Source organism: Peromyscus californicus, unplaced genomic scaffold (assembly GCF_007827085.1).
Source record: "Peromyscus californicus insignis strain IS unplaced genomic scaffold, ASM782708v3 Scaffold_11__1_contigs__length_118956290, whole genome shotgun sequence".
NCBI lineage: Eukaryota > Metazoa > Chordata > Mammalia > Rodentia > Cricetidae > Peromyscus > Peromyscus californicus.
In genome coordinates, this window is record NW_026294402.1 from 21,676,249 (window position 1) to 21,692,472 (window position 16,224).

At 43.3% G+C, this 16,224-nt stretch overlaps 1 long non-coding RNA gene across 2 annotated transcripts in view; it reads right to left on the bottom strand.

Annotated features, from left to right (window-relative positions):
• The window catches only part of LOC128120903 (uncharacterized), a 62,007-nt gene extending 50,270 nt beyond the window's left edge, over window positions 1-11,737 (bottom strand). The window contains exons 1-2 of one of the 2 annotated variants that reach the window (XR_008221996.1): window positions 11,371-11,737; window positions 792-7,647 (exon numbers count right to left, since the gene is read on the bottom strand). This is a non-coding gene — a long non-coding RNA (uncharacterized LOC128120903). Of the gene's footprint in view, window positions 1-791; window positions 7,648-11,370 lie in introns of those variants that run through there. The other variant, XR_008221995.1, reaches the window with a different exon arrangement.
• Window positions 11,738-16,224: the final 4,487 nt, after the last annotated feature.

Genomic DNA, 16,224 nt, shown 5'->3' on the forward strand with positions numbered 1-16,224 from the left:
ATCTCAGTCACAGCCTGATTTCTCTCTATCTTGTAACTGTGTGTGGTGTCTTCATCAAAATCCACCTCAGTTTTCTAGTAACCAAGAGCACTGTCAAGAGTCTGGATTATCTGGGGTCACTCGGGGGCCTCTCTGGCCAGTTTCAGGAGTATTCTGTCTTCTGGGACTACAAATTTTGTTTAATAACCCACCGGATTATCTAGCTATGCAAGAAATTCCCCTAGGTCTCTTTTGTACATTTTAATTTGGGTTATAAGAAATTAGGTTTCCATAAACCTCTCCTAATCTCAATTTCTCCATCTCTTTCCCTGTTTAAACATTTTCATCCCCAGCAGTCCTCCACTCTACTTCCCTTTTGTCTATATTACACTACCGCTTCCCTACTTTAAGGCACCCCCCACAATGTCCCCTTCCAAGTTTTCTGGCTTCTACAGCACTGTTTGTTATTGTGAATAGAGAGCATCAGTGAACATGGATGGGAAGGTATCAATGTGGATAGGGTCCTTTGGTACATGCCTAGAAATGGTGTAACAGGGTCATAGGATAGATTCATTTTTAGGTTTCAAGAAACTTCCAGACATATTTCCAAAGAGTTAACACTAGTTTACACTCACACCAACAGTGTGTAAGGGTGCTCTTCTCCCTACATCATGCTGGTATTCATTATCATTTGAATTCTTGATAATAGCTATTCTGGTAGGGCAAGATAGAACCTAACAATAGTTTTCATCTTTATTTCCATGATGATTAAGGATGTTGAACATTTTTTAAGTGTTCACTATCCATTCATATTTATTTATTTATTTATTTATTTATTTATTTATTTATTTATAGAAATCTGTTTTTTTTTTTTCCATAGCTCATTCTGTAGTTGGTTGGTTGGTTGTCTTGGAGTTTAGTTTGGGGTTCTTTATTCTTCTCACAGGCATGTAGTTAGAAAACACTTTTCCCCATTCTCTGGGCTGGGTTTTCACTTGACTGGCAGTTTCCTTTGCTGCACAGACGCTTTTTAGTTTCATGATGTCTTGTTTATTTATGTATGTTCTTATTTCCTGCATTACCAAAATCCTGTTGAGGGAGTCTCTATCTGAACCTCACTGTTGAGGTGAGTAGGTGAGTGCCTTCCCATTTTCTCTAGTAGTCTCAGAGGATCAGATTTGATGTTGAAGCTTTTGACCCATCTCCAGCTTATTTTTGTGCAAGGTGAGAAATACGAATCTCATTTCATTCTTCTGTAGGTTGATATACAGATTTCTCAACACCAGGTACTTGATTTTCAACAAAGATGCCAAAAATACACATTAGAGAAAAAACAAACCAGCATCTCCAATAAATGGTGCTGGAATGCTGAGCATGAACGGAATGCGCTTTATACGTGTATGAAATTGTCTAACAACAAATTAATTTTTTAAATGTCAGCCTAAGTTCTAATAAAAGTTCATTTACAAACACAGGTGGTAAGTAGGATGTGGCCTGTGAGCAATAATTTACTAATCTCTGATCTATTTCAAGGTCAGAGCTCCTGAAAGGCATTCTGCAGGCTTTGCAGAATTTGATATACTCTTTGCTCTTTACTGTGTTGATAAATGCTAAAGATAGATACATGATAGATAGATAGGTAGATAGATAGATAGATAGATAGATAGATAGATAGATAGATAGAAAGATAGATAGATAATTACAGCAATGGCCATTATGGAAAAGCTTTGAAATATGAAAAAATGTAATTATAGATATTTATAAATAGTTCTAAACTGCTAGGAGTCAAAACATCAAGAATTTGGCCATCATTCCCTAATTAGTATGTGGATTCCAAGAAGCCTATCTCGGAGATGTTGTGCCTTATGTACTATGCCTCACTGAATCTCCATCTGTGAGATGTAAGTTTAGATATGGGGTAGATTTCCTTTGTTCTAAATTACAGTTAAGTAATTCAGGAGACAGAAGAAACAGGATCAAACAAATCATATATGTCAAATATCCAAAACAACGGAAAGATGTGATATAACAAATATTTCTGTGATACACAATCAGATAATGCTTGTCCAAAGATGACAATGTCTTGCCCTAGGACATAGAAACATGTTATATAACATAGGAGAGAAAAGTTAAGATTGTGACTAGACTGTCATTACTAAATTAGTTGGTTTTAACACTGGGCTTGTCTTGAATTATTTGTGCTCTAGTTTGAATGTAGTCTAAATGTGCCTCCCAAAGTGTCATGTTCTGGAAGCTTGGTGCTAAGTGTCATAGTATTGAGACGACTGGACAGTAAACAGATAGGTTTACTGTCACAGGATGGACGGCTTTTAAAAAGAGTCATTTGTACACAATGAGCATTATTCAGCCACAGAGAAGAAGGAGATCATGTCCTCTGACAGAAAATGGGTAGAATTACAGTAGACAAAAGAAGTCAGACTCAAAACCATGAACACTGCATGTTTTAGCACACATGCAGAAGCTAGGTTTAAAAAAGGTAACAATTTGAAGCTGGATGTGTCAACAAAGGCCTTTAATTCCAGCACCCGCTAGGCACATTCTGTGAGTTTGAGGCCTACTTGGTTTACATAGTGATTGTGAAGCCATATAGAGCTACATAGTAAGACCCAGCATCCCCCCCCACAAAAAAAATATTGACAGTTGAAGGGAGATTATCAGGAAAGAGGAAGAACAGACCTTGCAGAGTACAGAAGATAAGGGTCCAATGTGGCTAAGGTGCATTATAAACATGTATGAAAATGTAACAACAGAATCTATTACTTGAAAAATTAATGTATGATAAGAATTTTTAGAGGTGTGTGGTGATACTTTATTTGTTCTGAAATGTGATATTTTATTTTTATGTTAATAAGTAAGTTTGCCTGGAGATCAGAGGTCATAGCGAGCTATAAAACAGAAGTCAGGTGGTGGTAGCACATGCCCTTAATCCGATCACATGGCAGGCAGAGTCTGTGTGGTCAAGGACACAGCCAAGCATGGTGACACACGCCTTTAATCCCAGTACCAACCATAGAGACCTGGAGGTCTGTATAGACAGGCAGTGATGAGGAAGTGATATGGCTGGGCTTAGAGCCAATGAGAAGGCAGAACAGGAAGGCAATAAAGGCACAGGTTAGACAGGAAGAAGCTCTCTCTCTGGGCAAGCTACTGCGTGGTGGTAAGCTAAGGCTAGTCATGGCTCTTCACTATTTCTCTGTTCCCTTCAGCTATTGCCCCTGTATTTTGGCTCTGTGTTTCTTATTTAACAAGACTGTTTAGAAATTCTTCTACAGAGGTGAGTTGGGAAGGCCATGATTAGCTCATGAGGGTACCATCTTCAGAGGAGATCAGTGTAGAACTCGGCTGGTTCTGCAGAGGTGCCTGGCTATAAGGGATTCTGGCTATGCTAGGTGCCTCCCTTACACATTTGCCATTTTGATGCCATCACCAAGAAGCCTCACCATAGCATGAACTTGAACCTCCCAATCTGTGAGTTAATGAGCCCCCTTCTTCCCTCCCTCTCTCCCTCCTTCTCTCACTCCCCCCTTCTTTGGTTCTCTCATTTTATTTTTGGCTGTTGTCACAGCTCCTGGGAATACAAGCCCTGGTTGCAGACGTACCGACAAGCGGTTTACCACTGAACCCTAACCCAGTCCTAACTTACACAGTTTAATGTAAGAACAGGAAATGGATTAAGACAACCATAGTGGCACAAATGTGATTAGAAGAGACTGAAGTCGAAGACAGGGGTGGAGGAACATCAGAATCAGAATGAGGGAGACTTAGCCTGGAAATTTTGGCTTTATAAGAAGTGGAAGGGGCCTCCAGCTAAGGAGTGAGGGCAGCTGCAGGAGCTAGAAGGTACAGGGAACAGATCGCCCCGTAGAACCTCCAGGGAGGTCTGGTTCAGAAGTCTCTTCATCTTCAGCTCTGAAAAACAGAGCCATAAAGATGACAGATTTGTGTTGTATTAACGTTAGTTCTATAATCTGGGTTACTTGTGTAAATGACACATAGCCTAATAGAGCTATGTAGACAATTTCTGAACACCTGTGCTTCAAGAGAGGATAAACAGATATCTAGACATGTGAAGTAAGTACAGACCTAATGTCTCTCCAGAAATCTTCTGAAGTGTTGTCAAATAGACCTCACCACCGAAGAGAGAAAGGAAGTCTTATTCTCTTTCCACAAATGATCTTAGGTGTTCCCTTAAATATTTAATTTAAAAATTAATGAAATAAAATTAGACATTTCCAAGTACTCTTAAAAAAATCACCCAGCTAGGAAAATATCATAATACTTAATCAATAAAATGGCCATGAGGGCTAGCGTTCTCTAAGGCTTGGTGGCCAGTATGAAGGGCACATAGCTTATAAAACACCAGCCATAAGGAAAGCATCACTTTGTCTAATAAACAGAAGAACAGCTATACAAACTGATCAATGATGCTATCACCAAGGGAGATATTTGCAGCCTATAATTCCCTGTATTTACTCTCAAATGCAAAGAGAGCTGCTTGTGATAAAGGTACACAATAATAAGGCTTCTTGTTTGTGCCACTACCTCTGTTTAATGCATGACTAAAACAGATCAAATCCTTCAAAGTAAAGTATACGAAAAACAAAGGAAGTGCAAATTGATCTGTCCAAAGCAAAGAGGGAAGAGAGGAAGGGAGGGAGGAAGGGAAGAAGGTAGGTAGGGAGGGAGGGAGGGAGGGAGTCTGGGACACTATGACCTCCACTCCAGCTTCCTCTGAGGACTTTATGAATCCCTCCTAAGTCCTTTCAGACACTTTTAGACTACTTCAGGGCAAGGGCAGGTGGCTACTTGGCCATCATCTAGGGGTTACCTATGTAGCTGGCCTCTTTCTTACACTGTGTATGGGTCTCCAGGTCTCAAAAGGCTGCTGTTCAGTTCACTTAACTTATGCTCTGGAGGAAAAAGAGCCTCTCTTTTCTAACTGTACACTTTAAATATTGTCCTAGGTGCCACGGAAGACAGACCACCTCAGAAATTCTTTAAAGCACATATAGAAATATCAGGTTGATCATTACTATATCATTCAGTAGGCTAAGAGTGCTTAGGATAAAACTATGAAATAAATTTGCATTTCATTTCTTGAAAGCAATTAGCTATTGTCAAAACATCAGTTTTATTTTGTTGTGCAGCTAGGAGTATTATTTTCTAGTTAAAGATCATTCATGAAGCTTAGCAAACATTCCTCAATCTGTAGAAAGCTAAAGCCACCTCCAGTCCTCCACTGTCAAGTCATCCCCAGCTATGACAAGCCTCAGGGTGGTGGGACTGGGTTATGAGGGCAGTGTTTGACAACAAAGCCGCACCCTATATGGTTAATCCAACCTATGGGGACCTTCTCTGAGTCCAATCTGGATCCTCCCAGCTGCCTAATGCACTTCTTCACCAGCAGAGTCTTCATGGAGTCCTGACAGCTCCAGGTCCTGTAGCAGAGATTCAACGCCCTTGTCTCAGCAGATGGTTCCACGGCAGGCTGTTCAGCTTCTGGACGGGGGGAGGATAAAACCATAGACAAGAAAGACAGACTAAGGAGAGTCTTGGAGTCAGAATTCTTCTTCAGGCAACTCATTCTCACATGAGGTCTCATCTCCCTGGTCCTGGCTGCTCACAAGAGCGGGGAGACAGGGCTGAAAGATGGAAGTCAGCCTGAAAGAAGGAGGTTCGTTGAGAGGCCACTGTATAGGGAGAGAGTTTTGAAAAGGACCAGAGGAGATTGAGTTGAGCCAGCAGGTGCTAGTGAGCTCAGTGGAGCAGCTTTGCCATTCTTGCTGGGAGGCAGCAACAAGAGAAAAGGAGACCAAGGTGGCAGGCCAAAGAGCCTGGTGATGTGGGAAGCCTCCTTGATTGTGGCTCGTTCTCTCCTTTCAAACTTTCAAGCACTGGAGCAGTCCAGAGAGAATGGAGGGTGGCATATACTAAGAAGCAGCCTTGAATACAGGCTCACAAACATGAGCAACAGGACCTGTGGCAGCAAGGGCAAAATGCAGGGGTCCTCCTAGTCTCCATAAAAGGTCATTTTCATTGAGCTCTAGGTTGTCACAGTCTTCCCACTCTTTCCCACCAGAGCATGACACTGTTGGATGATGGAGTCCAAATGCATTTGTCCATCTCAGCTTCAGTCATCCACTGAAAAAAAATGTCTAGTCAGTGCTGCTGCTGAAGCTGGGGCCTGAGATCTCACAGCAGGCCCTGGCCTCCCTTCCTGGGGGCTAACGCACCAGAGAGGACCCAGAGTACAAAGAATCTGTTCATAGGTCTGGCCTCTGGATGCCATTCTTGGAGAGCAGAATGGGACCACTTCTCTGTGTTGAAACCATTCTACTAAAAGAGGAGCGTGAGCTATCCCTGGACACCCTTCTGCTGGGGCACCGAAAAGCACTTGGGAGCAAAACACATCTCACAGAAACTTTCTGCTGATTCCAAGGAGAAACGGAAGAAGGATAATAAACAGGGAACTGAAGGAAATGAAAACTGGGGGAAATAACTGGTCCAGAGAGGAAATCCTGGCTAATGTGTCACCCTGGCGAATGTCAAGGGAGCCACCTGTTGAGTGTTTGGTTCAGACGACAAAGCCTTCTCTGGGAGTGACAAACTGCTGCTCAGCAGAGACGGAAACAGTCCATGCTTGGCCAGATCTGCATCCATCCACAGATGCCCTGGGTTGAACTGGCTGGGGTTTTTGGTGTGAGAGCCAAGCTGGAGGGTGAAGCTTCCTAAGACATTCCATCTGCAGTAGTGCACTGTCATTGGCACTGTGAGTCTGGTTCTAACACAGCAGCCCTGCTTACCAACGGGGAATTTCTCCATAAAGCTTCTGCAGAAATGTGTTTATCTGAGTGAATGAGGCTGCCTGAACCCTGTGGTCCAGACCTGGGTTCCTCCAGGGCTCAGGTGGAGCTCTTCTTTCGACTGCAGCCTGTATGCAGAGCATTCATGGGTGCTTTAACTTGGCGAAGCAGACGCTGCCATGCTTTGAAAGCCAAGGAAGACTGCTGGCTCACCTTTGACATTAAAGTCAGACTCTTGAAGTACCACCAGTCCTCAAGTCAGATGAGAAAAATGAGCTGCTGTCTTTATTTAAATCAGTGCACTGAAACCTCAAAGCACACATTGCCCACTATGGTAGTTCCTCATAGTTCCTCAGCGGAGGAGATCCATACAGGGCTGTGTTGTGCCTTAGAAGCATACCATTGGGGCTCAGTTGACATGCACAACTACTGTCCTCTGTTTTGGTTACATTCTTGTCTTCATGCACAAAATGCATGCATACGTATGTGCCCATGTGTGTATGGGTGGAAGGAGAACACTGGTGCATATGCATGCTGAGGTTGCAGATGCAGAAATCTGTAATGCCAATCTCCTTTTCTGTACTTGAGATACTGCGTCAAACTTGTTCTCTTATATGTCATAAGAAAAGAGCTCTGAGAAACTTAAGATGGGACCTTTGTTGTGCCCATTCCTTGCAAACATGTATTTGTGACAATGCATCCAAAATCAGCACTTGAGGGATGAGAATTTTAGATAAAGCCAGACTTGGGGGGAAGGAGGGAGTGACTGTCCTTTGTCCTGTCTGGCAGCTGGAAATGGAGGCAGATGGTCCTGATGGGAAGGAAGCTCAGGGTGCAGTATGTTCTGGAATAAGGAAACATTGGGGTCATATTTTCACAGTAGCAGGGATGGGGTCTCCTACAGCACCTTTCTTGTGTTTCCTTGGGTTAGATCACCAGTATGGGGCTTTGAGAACAGTCAGCTCACAAAGGGTGTGTGTGTGTGTGTGTGTGTGTGTGTGTGTGTGTGTGTGTATTCATGACACCAAGTCCTAACTTTCAAGAAAAAAGTGTGCTATTATCTAAAGTATAGTAAAGTACATACACTCATGTATTTTTCTTCTATGTCTTTCTTTTCCTATTCTTTCATCTCTATCTATTGAACATCTACTATCAGATGCTGTATTAGGGTGTGGGATACATACTTTCTGCTCCCAAAGAGCTAGCTGTCCAGAATTAGGTGAGCATATGGAATGCATAAAATCACATGTTATAATAAAAAACTGATGGACTTATATGAAAGTATATACACAATAAGATTGTACACTCTGAGAGTAGATCTTATGGAGTGTGTGTGTGTGTGTGTGTGTGTGAGAGAGAGAGAGAGAGAGAGAGAGAGAGAGAGAGAGAGAGAGAGAGAGAGAGAGAGAGAGGTAGAGGCAGTACTCAGGACTGACCTTTCTGAGAAGTTAGCATTTATTCACCCACATTCAAATTTGACACGTGTTTGGTGAATCTATGTAATATGCTGGCATTGAGCCATGCCCTAAGTCTTTTAATTTCCATGTCAGGAGCAGAGGGCTCAGCCTCAGATCCTAGGAAGCTGCTGGCTGATAGCTTAGTCTAGCTCATAGGACTACCTCGGTTGAAGGGGGTCTCCTCTCCTAGTGAGTAGAACTCCAGGCAGCGCAACTGTCAATCTAGCCCATGTAGGAAGAGAAGGGACCCTTGCGATAGAACATATAGGAATTTATGGACAGTACGAATGGATTGTCCAGCTGGTCAGGGCACCAAGGAGAAACCAAAATAGATGGCAGAGGACTAGTGGGTCTTGGGGAAAAGCATGTGAGAAGGCATATGGGGGCCAGTAACAAGTGGGAAGCCTTGTTATCACATGTTAATGCCTATGCAAGGTTCCCAGCTCAGAAGAGGCAACCAACCACCAACCGTCTGGTTGACACTGGAAGAGGTCCACTGAGGTCTGCTCTGAGACTGGCTATATGGAGAAGAGTCATTATGGTGACAGAGATGGAGGCTAGTTAGCAACCTAGACCAACTCTGAGTTTGATTGATTATCCCTGAACTCTAGAATTCTAGGCTAATCAATAAATCCTATAGGTAGAATAAAGACATATTCCAGAGACAAGTGTCCCTTTCATGCCTACAGGAATGGACAGAGCAGCATCATCTCAGCACTTATGCCGTGTTTGACTCAGTGGCAAAGGGTCATATGTACGTTGAATAATACTTGTCAATAAGACGGTAGAGTAGACACATGGCCAGGGAATTCATCACCTAGAAGTGCCCGGGCAAAACGTTGGTATCACTTAATAAATGAATTGCAGAGCCAATATTTACAAGAGAAAGGTGCATCCTCCCAATGTGCCATGCACACATCATTTATCTGTCACTGTCACCTCAATAGGCAGAATAAATTAGAAATGACAGGATGGGTTGAAGAGCAGATGTCTTTACACTTCCAGTAACCCACTAGGGAATCTCTGCGTCCTGTGTCAGAAATCACAGTGTCCCGAAATAGGCCCTTTCCCAAAGGAGTAGGCAGAACATACTGAGATATACACTGAAATGGTCACTTAGCACTTAGGACTTCTGGTTTTAAGGAGATGGGCAGCCAGTAAAGAAACTACTGTTGTGCAGGTTACTTGATATTCTTGTTGAGATGGGGAGCTTGCTGTCCCTGTGCAGGGAGGAGAACAGGAAACATGTACATCAGGCAGGTGATCTACGTGGGGGCCTCTGGGTATTGGTTGATTGTAACAGCAAATGGTGAAAGAAGAAAGTGGGTTCCTAAGTGTGCAGAGACTGGGCGCTCAAACCTCTGAGGGTGAAAGGCTGGGATCTGGGTTCGAGAGGGTTACTGAGATGGATTGGTAGGGATATGGAGTTTATATGAGAGTAATGCCATGAACAGACAATAGACAACAGTATGTCATAGGCTTTGAAGAGAGAAAATCCAGGTCCATGCACCAGTTCAGGCCGTAGTGCCAGAGGCAGATAGCATGGCACGGATTCTGAAGAGAGAAATCAGGACCCATATGGCAGATCTTTCCTTATGTCTTCCTGAGAATGGGATGGTTTCAGAGAACAAGCCTGCAGCCAGGTTCTGATTGCCAGGCTCTCTGATTTCCAGGCATTAGTTTGAGAAGGGGGTGGGGAATGGAGTGTGTGTCTACCAACAGCACATTAACGTAAACTCCCTTCCCCAGGTGAGAGACACTGACATTCCTAAGTGTATTAGCTAGAGTTTCAAAGTGTCTCAATAGGTACCTGTCAGCATCTGTGAGAGGGGAAGGGCAGATGCAGGTGGTGTGGTCTGAGCCGCAGCTGGACTCACTGCATCCACACAGAGGGACAAGGACTTTCTATGCCAGGCTACTGAGGCTGAGCTGCCGTGAAGTCTGGTAGGGAAGTGACACAAAGGGCTTGTCTCAGTCTTCACTGCAATCCTTTCTACCTCTGGAGACATCCTGGGGGCCCACATGAAGGGAAGGGAAGTGCCATCCTCATGTCCCTTATGAACAGAATGCACGTAGCTGGAAACTACTAGAGTGCATGGTAGCAGTCAGTAACAACTTTAAAGCCATGAATTCTCAGAGCATGGCTTTGCAATAACTGACTCAGACCTACGCATTTGGGGTCAAAGCCCCCCCCCCCCATATCTGTTGGTCACCAGCTGTGTGACTGTGGACCAATTAACTTCTCTGAACATGGAACTTTTTAACAATGAAAATTGCTGTGGATATCGCTCTGTATAAATAAAATGCTGATTGGCCAGTCGCCAGGCGGGAAGTATAGGTGGGACAAGCAGAGAAGAGAATTCTGGGAAGTGGAAGGCTGAGTCAGAGAGATGCTGCCAGCTGCCACCATGAGAAGATGTTAAGATACCGGTAAGCCACGAGCCATGTGGCAACTTATAGATTAATAGAAATGGGTTAATTTAAGATATAAGAACAGTTAGCAAGAAGCCTGCCACAGCCATACAGTTTGTAAGCAATATAAGTCTCTGTGTGTTTACTTGGTTGGGTCTGAGCGGCTGTGGGACTGGCGGGTGAGAGAGATTTGTCCTGACTGTGGGCCAGGCAGGAAAACTCTAGCTACAGAAAATAAACAATAAACTTGGTTTCTTCAATCATTTGGGGTAAGGGTAATTGAAAACATAAATTAAAGTTATGAAGATGCTGTAAAGACTAACTTTGTTTGAGAATATTCTGTACCACACCCTACTTCCAGACTCAAGATAAAAATTGTAAGAACTTTTTTCTCATACCTCCATGAACTTGTGGGTGACTGAAAGCAGTGATAATGATGAGTCCAGCAATTCTGAGTACGAGGAAGGCCAATAATGATGTTGGAGAAGATGCTAATAAGGGTTCAGCGGGGAATGGCATGGTTAAGTACTTGTGGGTTTGTTCATTTGTTGTTGGCTTTCTAATCATACTAAAGACATAACTATGGAAAACAGGTTTAAGCCATAACAACAAAAATGTAGGTTAAGTAGGAAAAAAGTTACGTTCCATAGGAACAGAATGAGGCCATAGGAAAGAGTAAGAGTACTAAGACAGCTTACCACGTTCTGAGAGAGCATCTGTAGAAGCAGACAGGAGCTGTTTTTATGGAGTAGAGAAAGTATCATTATCATGAGCTGTCCATGTCTGGGCTCAGCACTCCAGAAACAAAGGACGAAAACAAGCAGCAGAGCAGGGAGACTTGGCTCCTTACCTAGTTCTTCTCATTCTGCTTAGGAGAAGTGTAGATGCCTCTGCAAGAGTGCTGGAAGTAACTTATTCATTAAATCCAGTTTCTAAGATGAAACAACATGTGATGGAAAATGCTAAAAGGACCAGCTGGGGATAGGGACTTCCTGTTGGGATGGAGTAGGGCTGTCTGCTTCACAGGCAACCTCCCCGTGAAAGGCCTGATCCCAGCACAGTAGGGGCAGGAGAGCCTCACCTCATCACCAATCCCCCACTCTTGCTAAATGTCTCTCCTCAGCAGCAGGGTGGCAACTGATGCCAAGCTTTTCTAAAGTGATGGTTTCTATGGGAACAGTGGGTTCCTTGGCAGATTCTCCAATGGCTTAGCAACCAAGAAGGCTATTCATCATTCTTTCCACAGTCCCCAGAAAGCCTGTCTGGGTGAAGAAAGATCCTGATCAATGGTTTCCTGGGTGACTGCAACTTCCTCTCTGAAACAGGAAAGCACTGTGTGCCCTATAACTAAGCTCTCACTGCTCCAGGACTCTGAAAGATGCAGCATCAGAAAGACTTCATCCAGATCTTCCTGAAGGCAGCAGTGTTCACAGGAACAACAGCCAGAAATGGTAATGGATGAAAGCTATAGGGGCTGGCTGTGGCAATGGTACAGTACAAATATGCAAGGTCTTAGGTTCAATCCCCGCCTAGCATACATGCACAACCATGTGCGCGCGCGCGCGCGCGCGCGCGCGCACACACACACACACACACACACACACGTTAATGAACAAGTGCAGATGATAAAGAACAGAAAATTTAAACAGAAGAGAAAAGACAGCCACAAAGAGAGTCAGAGAGAAAAACAAAGGCCCTGAATGACAGCACTAATGCGAACATTTCTGAGTCACCTGGTCAAAGTTTGGGGCTCCAATTTTTACTGAAAATTCTGTGCTGTGTTCACACAAGGGCCAGACATTACTGAAAATCCAATAACTCAAGGAGGTTATATAAATTTGTTGAGTAAACCAGATGTGGTGTCTTGCACCTTTAATCCCAGCACTACTGTGGCAGAGGGAGGTAGATCTCTATGAGTTCAAGGCCAGCCTAGGCTACACAGCGAATTCTAGGCCAACCAGGGATACATAGTGAAATGTTGTTTCAAATTTTTTTTTTGCTAAGTAGAGATCCAGGCATAGTAGTTCACACCTATAATCCTGGCAATCAGGAGGATTGCCATGAGTTTGAACCCAGTTTGGGCTACACGGTAAGTAAAGAGCAGGCCAAACATATGTAGAAAAGACCTTGCATCAAAAAACATTGCTAAATAGAAAGCAATGGAAGGAGATAACGTAGACATCAAGCATTCAGGTAGTAATCTTGAGGTCATGCCCTTTGACTATCTCACTGTTTGGCTGACAAAGTACTGATTGGCTTTTGTAGGAGCATGGAATCCTCCTTCTTCCTCGCATGGGGTGTATGCATTGGGGTCTACTGTCTCATGTTATGTGCACAGGGTCCTGCCCCATCATGGTCCTGAGCATGTGGTTACTTACCTTAAGAGCTCTTTGGTATCTGTCTGGTCCTCACTTCTCTGTAGAACCAGCCATAGTGTAATGCCCTGTAACTGGATGGTTCTGTAGAATGAACGGGAGAGGCTATGCCAAATGTTTGTCCACCTTCAACTGGCAACAGTCCTATTCCCAATAAATGTCACCATTTATGAGTCCAGTGGTTTGAATGCAGCAAAATCAACTATGGATTAAAGACATTTACATCAAATACCTGACCTTCTGCGTCCCCTAATTGGTTATCTAATGCAAAGTAGTCAGCCCTGAATTCATATACACAGGAACCATACTAAACTGACTCAGCAGGTTGTATGTATATATTTATACATATATGCATATTTAACAATTATAATCAAAGAAAAATAATATCAATCAGAGAGGGAATAATAGGAGATATGGGAGAGGTTTGAAAAATGTGACATGACAGGAATTAGAGGGAGGAAGAGGGAAGGGGTAAAGTCATGGAATTCTATTTTAATTAAAAATTTAAAAAGAAACCTAACTAAACACTAACCTGCCAGCTAGCCAGAAAGCAGCATTCCCTTATGATTTCTGTTCAACTTGCTGCTTGAGATCCTGTCCTAACTTTTCTCAGTGATAGGATTTAACTTGTAAGCTGAAGTAAACCTGTTTCCCTAAATTGCTTTTGGTCAATGTTTATCACAGTGGGAAAGAAACCTAGAGCACCAGCCTTGGGGGCATTTGCAGGTGTTCCTCTAGTGAGGAGCTCCCTCCTTGTGACTTGCCTCCCCTTGTATTTTCTGGCATATTCAGTGGAGAATTCTTAAGCCTACTACTGTTCCCATTTCATAACACTCTGGGCTGGGCACCACTCTGATTTTCTCCCACAGTCTGTGCAAGAAGAGAAGGTGGGGCAGGGTGAGCACATGCTCTGGGCACGTTAGGAGGAGAATAGAGGAGTGGTAGATGATAGGAAGAGAGGGGAGAATTATTGGGGTGCCTCTAAAAATCCTTGACCTTTATTCCATGTCTAGGCTTCTGGTGAACCTCCTTGAAAAAATTGATAATCCAGAGTTCAATGAGATCATTTCCACGATGCTGCCACCCTCCCTTCCTCCAACATGCCAAGCAGCATCAAGAGTACTGTCTACCTCTGGGTGCTTGGAGTGAAGCCTGGGACAGGGCAGCACACACTGTGTGTTTCTCTGAGGATCAACAGGTGTACGTACGTGCCTGCTCTGTTGAGACTCTGGAATCTGAAGGGGGAGGGGGACAGTCAAAGCCATCACATGTAACGCCGACGTGTTGGTGTTGTAATCTCTTCACTTTTGTTTCTTAAAGCCAAATGATGATCTTAGGTGGTTTCTAACCAGAGTCTGGCTCCCACTTAGGGGGCAAGCTCGGATTCTCCAGCTGTGTTATAGGGCATCAGCCGCAGGATGGAAGAGATGCAGATCCTCTGGCTGAGTTTTCCAAAGCTTCCTAAGGCTGAGGGAGAAGGATCTTCCAGGCATGCTTTTCTCTGTCCTAGGAAAGGTCATTGCCTGCTTGCTGCCAGCTTGTCAAGAGGATGCTTTTCTTTTGAGATTGCTCCCACACTGTTCTCTCTGCCCACCTACTTCACTTTCTGTGAAACTGACTTCCTGTTTTGTGAGTTCTCAGGCTAATGGAAGATTATAGCCTTCTTGCACTTCCCTTCCACCTGTTATCTGAGCTTGAACTCGAGTAGAATGCGACTCCTTGTAACAGTCTTTGGGTTTGAGGGGGGGTCTGCTTTCCCAATAATATAGAATATTAATGAAAGCTCTTTCGAACAAGTGATTGGAAAGCATGCTCTTCAAGGTAGAGATGATGTACAGTAAACAATACACAGCCTCCAGAGAGAGTACCATCTGGAAGACTTGCTCAGGTTCCAACTTTTGAAGAATTTTTAAAATATTTAATGTCAAATTACATAGAATATATTCAAGGAGTAGAATGTGGCAATAATTTGACATACATACATAGTAAGTAATGAATATTTCAATTGAATTAATGAACAAACATTTCACCAATCCTGCTCAGCTTCAGTTTGCCAGAACCTGCTCATCACTAACTGCAAGCTTTCATCCTCTGGCTGCTATCATCCCATTTGCCCTAATGTCCAGCCTCTGGTGGCCACCATGCTGATCATTGCTTCTCCAAACCATATCACATTTGTCCTTATGTATCTGGATTATTTTCCTTGGTAACATATCTTCCAGGGTGATATTTGCTTTGCACATGCCACAGTCTCCTTTCTAAAACAAAATATCCCATTGTATACATTTCCCTAATCAGATATTACCCTACATCTGTTGGTATGTTAAACTAAGAGATAATAAGAGTTGGCAGAGATGTAGAGAAAAGGGAATCGTTGTGTAGGCGGTGAGCATGTAAACCAGCATATCCATTGGGGAAAGCAGTATGGTAGTGCCTCAAATTTTGAGCATAGAATTATTGTATGATCCAAAAATCTTACACGTAGTGAAGTATCCTAAAGACTTGAAATGAATATATAGAAGATACAGCTCTTTCCCATATTCTGTGCAGCATTAGTCAAATAGCCAAGACAAATGTGTCAATCCATGTATAAATGAATTTTAAAAATGTATTTATGTTCCATGTGATGGTCTCAGCCCCTCTTCTTGCCCAATGAGCTACCTTAGAACACTGTTGCTGTATGCCCTCCAATTCCTCTCTTTGTATGCTTCTCCATCCCTGTACCTGCTGCCTACAAGGATCCCTCCATTCCCTTAAAAGCTGTACAGCACCACTCTGACTTGACACATAAAACCTCTCAGGCCACTTTGTTAAGAGGCTCCATTCATACTGAAGACACAACGAGAATGGTGATACTGGACAAGTTCTCTGACATCCTTGGAGATACTCAGGGTCATCTGAGGAGTGGACAGACTCTTATGCACTAAATAAAAAGAAAAATAAGACACAAAGATGCCAAAAAGATGAGTGAGGTGCTCCGAGTTTGAAATCTGGAGAAGATGTTACAGGTGAGAGTGAAGGATGATACAGATGGAGTTAGATCATTACTCAGCATGTTGATGTGTCCCAAAGCTTAATAATATGCAACCTAAGATGTAAGAATTTATCTTAACTAACAGGGTAAGGGGTCCACTGCATTTGGCAGGGAAATTGTGCTGACAGGAGCATTAGGCAGCT